An 8,321-nucleotide genomic window follows, 5' to 3' on the forward strand; every position below is an offset into this window, starting at 1 on the left:
TGGGTCTACAAAGAATAGTCCAAGAAAATCAAGTATTTGTATTTCATTATTTTCCACAAGACTCAAAATTTAGCATTGAAAGCAAGAGATATCAAGCAACAAGTATTTAACAAGAGGAATTATGTAGTCACACTATTTCATTTCTTTTTTTTTCTTTTCAAATTCAACAAAGTGTACTTCTAGCAAGCATGCAATATATTTCAAGTAACCAACTTCACAACATTCCTCATTTTTTTTTCAATTCAATTTCAAGAATGTTCAAAAGATTTTCACAATCATCATCATTTTTTTTTCTATAAGGCCATGGCTAGTGTGCATACTAGAATATGAAGATTCTCAACAAAATAGAACAATGCAATTCAATTTCTAGGCACTAACATCATCAAGCATGTATACAATGATTTCCAACATCAATTTTAGCATAATATGTCAAAAATTCGTAGCCCTAAAGATTGGGCAAAAATCCCCAAATTGAAAAGAAGATGAAATTTCTTACCTTGAATTGATGTTGGAATGGATTAAAGTGTGTATCTTGAAGATGTATTGGTGTATTTGTTGTGTACGGGCGTACCTTGGGTCGTTCACTACCTTGGATTGAAGTTGGGATAGGTTTGGGAAAAGAATATGTGAGTTTAGAGTTTGTTTTGGTTGAAATGCAGTGCTGGTTCGCATTTTATTTCTGGGCGATGTACGCTGTTGCGTACGTGCGTACTCACCTCCGTGCGCCCTTTATTTCACGCGTGATTAATTTTGAACACGCGTGATTTATTTCCAGTGTGCTCCCACGAGCCACACCAAGCGACCTGGCTCGAATCACGTGTGTTTTGAGTCACGTACGAGCAGGAGTACGAGCGTACGCAGGACCATACGCGACCCAGATTTCACACTTCTCCTTTTCTTTTGAAATTTCACTCCCGTTTGAGATTTGAAGCTCCTTAGTGACTTTCCCTGCAATGTTAGCTCAAAAACAATACCAAAAATGGCAAAAACTAATCAAGAAAGCAAAAGAAATGCAATAGTATATACAAGGATAGGCTTGGGGTGCCTCCCAAGAGCGTCACATTTAACGTCATTGACTAGACTTAACAAACGAAAACTATCCCACAAAGCATATCGAGATTGGGACCTCACCATGTGTCCCATCAACTTTTGAGTTGAGGTATGCCCAAAGGTGTCGAGCACCCTCAAATTCAAGCACAATCATTCTCGAGATCAACCCAAGAACGACCTTAGAGATTGTGCTCAATCCCTCAAAAAGATTTTGCAATTCATCACTCATTTTCTTCTCACCTTCTCCCTAAAAAAATTTATAATTCAAAGCACTTAGTAGGGTGAACACTTCCTCAATCGCTTCTTTCTTTTCAACCAATTCCCCCTCAAAATTGTTGTCAAAAGTGACAACTTCACCAAACTTTATGGCACCCTCAACACTACCACTCACCATTTCCTCATCCCCACAATCAAAGTCCCTATATGCATCATAAAAAATTCCATGAAAATAAGAGGACTCATTATCACTATCTACACTAGACTCACAAGCAATTTCATCACAAGATTGAGCACAAGTATTATCAAGAGTAGAGTTAAGAGTTTTACCACTTGGCTCCTCATCTTCCCATACTATTTCAATTTCTTCATCACTATCTTCTTCACATTCTAACCCCTTTTCATTCTCCAATTGGTGGATTGGGATCTCTTCAAGCACTGGAGTCTCGTCTAGTATGGGATCATCTTTGGCCCTTGATATTTCCGGGAGTGTTTCACCACTCCCTAAGGTACTAGCATGGGCCTCCTCTTGGATTCCTCTTGAGAATTCTTCTACCATGAATGCCAATTGTTTTTCCATTTTCTTCCATGGTTGCAAGGTATCTTCTCGGAGGGCAATAAGATCTTCTTTAATGTCCTTCATGACTTCGGTTTTGAGGTTAGCCATATCCTCCTTATCATCGTTTACAAACTCTTGCAACTTCATTTCTAGGCATTCAATGTCATCATGATAGTGTGGTGGAGGATTGTCATAATATGTATCCTCAAAGTGTGAGTGATTATATGGTTCATTTGTGTATGATGGGGGTTCATTTATGTATTGAGCATCATAAGAATCATAAGAATATGTGGCATATGCTCTTTCCAATTGGTATGGTGGGGGTGGGTACTCATATGGTGATGGATAGTTATCCATGTAAGGAGTGGAGCACGAGTATTTGTCTTGAGTATGGTATGGTGGTGGAGATGAATAGTTGGGTTGGAAGGAAGGGTAATCATGTGTAAAGGAAAGGTAATGGGGGTGGTGTTCACATGCTTGAGGTGGAAGATGTGACCAAAACTCTCCTCTATGGGGTGGATACCCATAAGGAGGTTCAATTTCATATGAAGGTGAGCTTCTTTGGTACATTTGTCAACAATTTCTTGCAATAACCATCACCAAACAAAAGGTCTTTGCAACTAAAAGTAGTTGCAAGTGAGCCAAAAGATATACAACACAAGTATGCCCACTTCAAGTTCAACAAGTAACCAAAATGAAAGAGAAAACAAAGACAAATAAAAGCAATTCAAGAACTCTTAGAAATTAATTTCCTAAATGTCAAAAACACACAACTCAAATGCCATTTGCCATCCCCGGCAACCGCGCCATTTTGAGGTGATAGTTTTAGTGGTGGTGGAATGATGGAGTACGGAGGGTAAAACGGAGAAGAAGTTCCCCGAGTGTCGGTCTCAAGGATGGCAAATTGGAACCGAGTCAAGTGCTTGGCATTCAAGGGAGTTGGTCACTAAGAGTTGCAAGAATCCACTATGGTAACAAGGAAGCATTTGGATGGAGGATTTGGACAAAAGAAAGCAAGAAAGAAACCAAATAAATAAAGCATAAGGAATGAGTTGTGTGCAACCATGATGCATCATTGTGTCTCTACAGTATAGGATACATGACTTGTGTGTTTGGTTATTCTCGGGTGATGTGTTACTACCGTTCCCCCTCTGGGTAGTAGGAACTCTCTAGCATTGGAGTGCCTTTAAGCAACCAAGAGGCCTAGAGGCATTTTCACAAACATATAACCTACATCACCTACCTACTAAATCTCTTGATCTCCATAGGAAGTCACAATTGATTGGAGATTGCATTTAATTCTAGCACTATCATGCATAGATTAAAGCCTTAGAACATTCAAAGAGGTGATCAATTTCAAAGAACACACACAAATCATCAATTATGAGCAAGAACAATAGATCCAATCCACACAATCAAATCTCCAATCTAGGAACTAGGAATAAACACTTAACATCATGGAATTCCACTACTCAATCCCTAATAAAAGTCTACATAATCATATTAAGCAAATGAAATCAGCAAGATCTAAAATCACAACATGGAATTGAAATAGCAATAGAATTTAAACAAGTTCAATGATAGAAATAGGAATTACCTAATAAAAAGCAAGTAGAATGCTTGAATGTAAATTGTTTCTTCCCAAAATGAATCAAAATAGACTATGGATAAAAATTCTAACCTAAACCTAAGCTACTGGAAATGGAAAATCTGATCTAAACCTAGCTACTGGAAATGGAAAATCTGATCTAAACCTAGCTACTGCTTGAAATTTCCGCAAAAGGCCTCTTAAATAGGCGATGATTCTAGGTCGCGTACGAAGGTGCGTACGACCGTACACGACGGTCTTCTGGTCAAAGTTCCTTCTTCACGCTCCATTTGCTCGTCAAGTCCTTATATTTGGTCATTGTACCCCAGGACCTGTAAAATCATCTAAACAACCCAAAATAAAGCTTTGCAATAAAGTTACACATTAGAGCATGAAAACGATATAAACAAATCACAAAATAATGCCAAACGTAATTAATCACAACTTAGACCCTTAATTCTAGCTATATTTGGTGCTTATCAAAGTCCATGGATATGCTTTGCCAAGCTTGGTCAGGGAGTTTAAGAAGTTGCAGTAGCCCAGGATATGCTACATTTTCATCCTTGCACCTCTGACAGACATCACAAGACTGGACTGCAAGAATTACTTCATTCTTCAACCGTTTCCAATAAAATAGGCGTTAAGTGTATGGTGGGTGACTTGCTGCCCTGAATGTCCTCCTATGGGAGAATTATGCGTTTGTAATAAAAGCATGCTCCTCAAGTCTCCCTTTTCCCCAATGTACAGTCTTCCCTTGTGTTTAATCAAACCATCAAACAGAGAGAACAATAAACCCTCCTCAGCAACAATCAGGTTTTCAATGAGTATTTTAGAGGCTAACTCATCCCCTTTCATAGCTTTTCACAACTTCCTCCATCCATAGTGGTCTAGCTGTTGAGACAGTTGACAGTTCAACTTGGCCATAGTTCCCTTCTTGGACAATGCATCAGCCACACAGTATTCCACCCCTTTCTTGTACTGAATAGTGTAGCTCAAACCCAACAACTTAGTTAGCTTTTCTGTTACATTGATGTTGTGATTTTCTATTCTAGCAAGAATTTTAAACTCTGATGATCAGTTCTAATTGTAAAGTGCCTATCAAGCAAATACGACCTCCATTTGTCAACTGCAGTGATTATAGACAAGTACTCCTTCTCATAAATGGATAATCCCAAATGTTTGCTTCCAAAAACCTTCCTGAAGTAGGCTACTGGTTTCCCCTCCTGCATCAGAACTGCCCCCATCCCCTTGTAGCAAGCATCAGCTTCTACTACAAACTCTTTGTTAAAATCAGGCAATGTGAGCATTGGGGCAGTACACAAGGCCTTTTTAAGCATTTCAAAGGCAGTTTCTAATTCATTATTCCATTATTGGAAGGCATCCTTCTTTAGCATGTTGGTAAGTGGCATACTTATAGTACCATAAGACTTGGCAAAAGAACATTTACTTAGCTTGGCTATGAATTAATGGTCCTTCATGATCCTTAGAACCTCTCTTAAATGTTTCCAATGACCTTCCAAGCTAGGGTTGTATATCAATATGTCATAAAAAAAACTAGAACTTTTTTCCTGATCAAGGGTTTAAATACAAAGTTCATAAGGGCCTGAAAGGTAGTTGGGGCTATAGTTAGGCCAAAGGGCATTTCTTGAACTCATATAGCCCTTGATGTGTCCTAAAAGCTATCTTGTATTCATCACCCTCCTTCATTCTCACTTGATGGTACCCAGCACTTAAATCCAACTTAGTAAAGACCCTTGCATTTGCTAATTCTGAAAATAGATCTTCAACTAGTGGAATAGGGAACTTATTCTTGATTGTTATGCCATTCAAGGATCTATAGTCAATGCAGAATCTCCAAGTATTGTCCTTTTTAGGCACCAACAATACATGTGATGCAAATGGAGAGGTGTTGTGGGAAATAATGCATGCTGCCAACATCTCTTCAACCATATTCTTTATTGTGTGTTTTTGCACAAAAGAGTAACTATAGGGCTTGAAATTCACTAGTTTAGCCCCTGGAATTAGTGGAATCTCATGGTTAAAAGGCCTCTTAGGGGGTAGTGTCTTAGGCTCTTCAAACAATTCCTGAAACTCTTAGAGGATTTCAGTCAACTCTGGCATGTGCGCATCTGTCTCGCAGAGTTGAGGATTCTCTAATCCACTACCCTGAGTAACATGGCTTGTGCCCTGTATCAAGTAGCCTTGCACCCCTTCCTTTTTCCACCTTCTGATCTCTTTCTTGGAAGTTGGCTGCAAGGCAATCCTTTTGGTCAATCCCTTCAATAATACTTTCTTACCCTCCTTGTGGAATGAGATGCCAGGTAGCCTAGTATGCAACTGGATTGGTGCAAAACTGTCAATCCAATCCATTCTTAAGACCATGTCACACCTTCCTAGCTTAAGCCCCCTGAAATCCCTCTCAAAAGTTTCCTTTTGCATCTGTTGTTTCAGCCTACTACAAATAGAGTCACAAGTCAGTTTGTTCCCATTAGCTACTGTCACCACAAGAGGATTAGCATTTTCATGTGTAATTCTCATCTGGATAAGCAACTTAAGGTCGATGAAACTGTGTGTGCTCTCACTGTATACTAAAATAGTGATTTGTTGTTTGCTAATAACCCCAATCAGCTTGATGGTGTTCATTCCTTCACCACCAATAACAACATATTGGGTTACTTCAACTTCTTCTGTTTCCAATTCCTTCTCAACCTCTACCCTCTCAGGTTTGTCCTCAATAAGCTCCTCTACATGTTCCTGAGAGTCAGTCCCTTCAACGATGTTGAAGGTTAGACCCATACATTTATGGCCAGGGCTCCAGGCTCAACACATTTGAAGCATCTATTTTGCTCCCTAAGCTGAGTTTTAAATATGTTAATCTCTGGGCTTTTTGCATTAGATTGGAGGGTGTTTAAGGCTGTAGTCTTGGGTAAGTTTTGGTTGTGTAGGGGTTTAAAGGGTTAAAGGTTTTTGGGAGGGTAAGGTCTAGGTTGCTGGGGTCTTTGGCCAATAGTGGTAGGTCTTTGAATGGAGCTTGTTTTCTAGAAATCACTTGTTTTCAAACCTTTTTCATACTGCGTTGCTAGCCATATCGCATCCTCCAAATTAGTATTGTCAAAGAGGGTCGGCCCACCCCACCGCGGGCCTAATTTCTAGCACGCTTTTGCGGGCTGGCCCGTTAGGTCCACTGGCTAGGAATCATGCAACCCTAACCCGCCCCACGCGGGTTGGCGGGCCCCGCGGGGAGGCCCACGTGCTTTTTTTTTCAACGTTCAAAAAATAACTAAAAGTTTAGAAATACTAACATTACGAATTTACAATCCAAATTTTAAAAATTAAACCTAGCAAAAATTAATATTAATTCAAAATTAAAAAAGAATAAGTAAAGTCTAAAATTATATTTTGTATGTTAAAAAATTACATAGCTTTTAATTTTATATATATATATATATATATATATATATATATATATATATAATGTTACACAGCAAGGCAGCTGTGTAACATATATAATTATTTGTTTTTTATTTTTTATTTTATAGGGCGGGCCCGTGGGTTGGCCCGCAACCCACGCGGGCAGCGGGCCTTAGCGGGCCAAGCCCGTTAGGCCCGCATTTTCGCGGGCCTATTTTTCTATAACCCTAACTCGCCCCATTGTGGGGCGGGTGCGGGCTAGCCCGCGGATTTCGGCCCATTTTGACAGTACTAATCCAAATGCTCAAGCCTTGATGTCCTCACAAAACATCTAATATGCTGTTTTAACCTCAGTATGAAACTATCTAGAAAGTACAGCTCAGTTAGGTAGGGATAAACTTGCAATAACAGGCCCTTATACTTATCAAACTTGTTATCAAAATCTACCACACTAGACCACTATTTTAAACCAGAAAATTCCTCCATAACATCCACATTAGTTTCACAAAACCTCTTGCACACAGCCCTAGCAAACAAAGCCCACTGGAATCCCACTCTCAAGTCATTTAAATACCCTTCAAACCATACCCCAACCTTTCTAGTCAAGTTCACACAACACATTTATCACCTCATCTCTAGGGATTCTAGCAAGCATAAAAAATCTCTCACGCCTTACTATCCACAGTCTAGGATGATCATAGCCAAAGGGAGGAAATTCTTGTTTATACCTCATAAGGTGGTCACCTCCTTGGTTGTGATTTAGTTGCCTAGCCTCCAGATTGGCCCTCCTAGAAGCCCAACCTCTTTTAACAACCCTTGGACCTCCTGGAAAAACATGCGTGTTATCCCCTTAGCCTTCATCCTCATCAGTAATATCATGGACTTCAGGGTGATTATCCTTAGCAGGCTCCTTCCCAGGTGGCAGGGTTGTCGAAGCCTTACAAAATTAATACTGACTCACTCCACTAATTCGTAGTAGTGGCAAGAATAGGTCGAATCCCAAAAAAAAAACTAATAAGTCTCATTTCTTAATATTATCTAAATCACATATTAAGATAGATACAACTTGCAACTTAGTCTTCATGCCCTTTATGTACTAATCACAATAATATAATTAATACAAACTACTGAGTCTAATAGTTTATGAAAATTACGGATCATAAACTCATAGATAGCAACATGAAAACAATAACAAACTAATTAAGTTGTCAATTTAATTCATTATCTGTGTTCCTGAAAAATTAACTTTAAAAGAATAGGAAGTACATGAATCCAACAAATTAATTGAAATAAAACCTTCCTAAATTCACAACTAAAACTTCAATCCCTTGAATCAAAATTAAGAAAATTAGCTAGATATAGAGCGAACTATTCTAAAATACTAAGAATATGAAAGGAACAATCTGCAAAATATATCATAATAGCTTTCCTTTTATAGGGTTCCAAATCAACAATTTTCCCTAAAATTGTTGCTCTTACCACATCAAAGGCTAATTT

This window comes from Ipomoea triloba, chromosome 5 (assembly GCF_003576645.1).
Source record: "Ipomoea triloba cultivar NCNSP0323 chromosome 5, ASM357664v1".
NCBI lineage: Eukaryota > Viridiplantae > Streptophyta > Magnoliopsida > Solanales > Convolvulaceae > Ipomoea > Ipomoea triloba.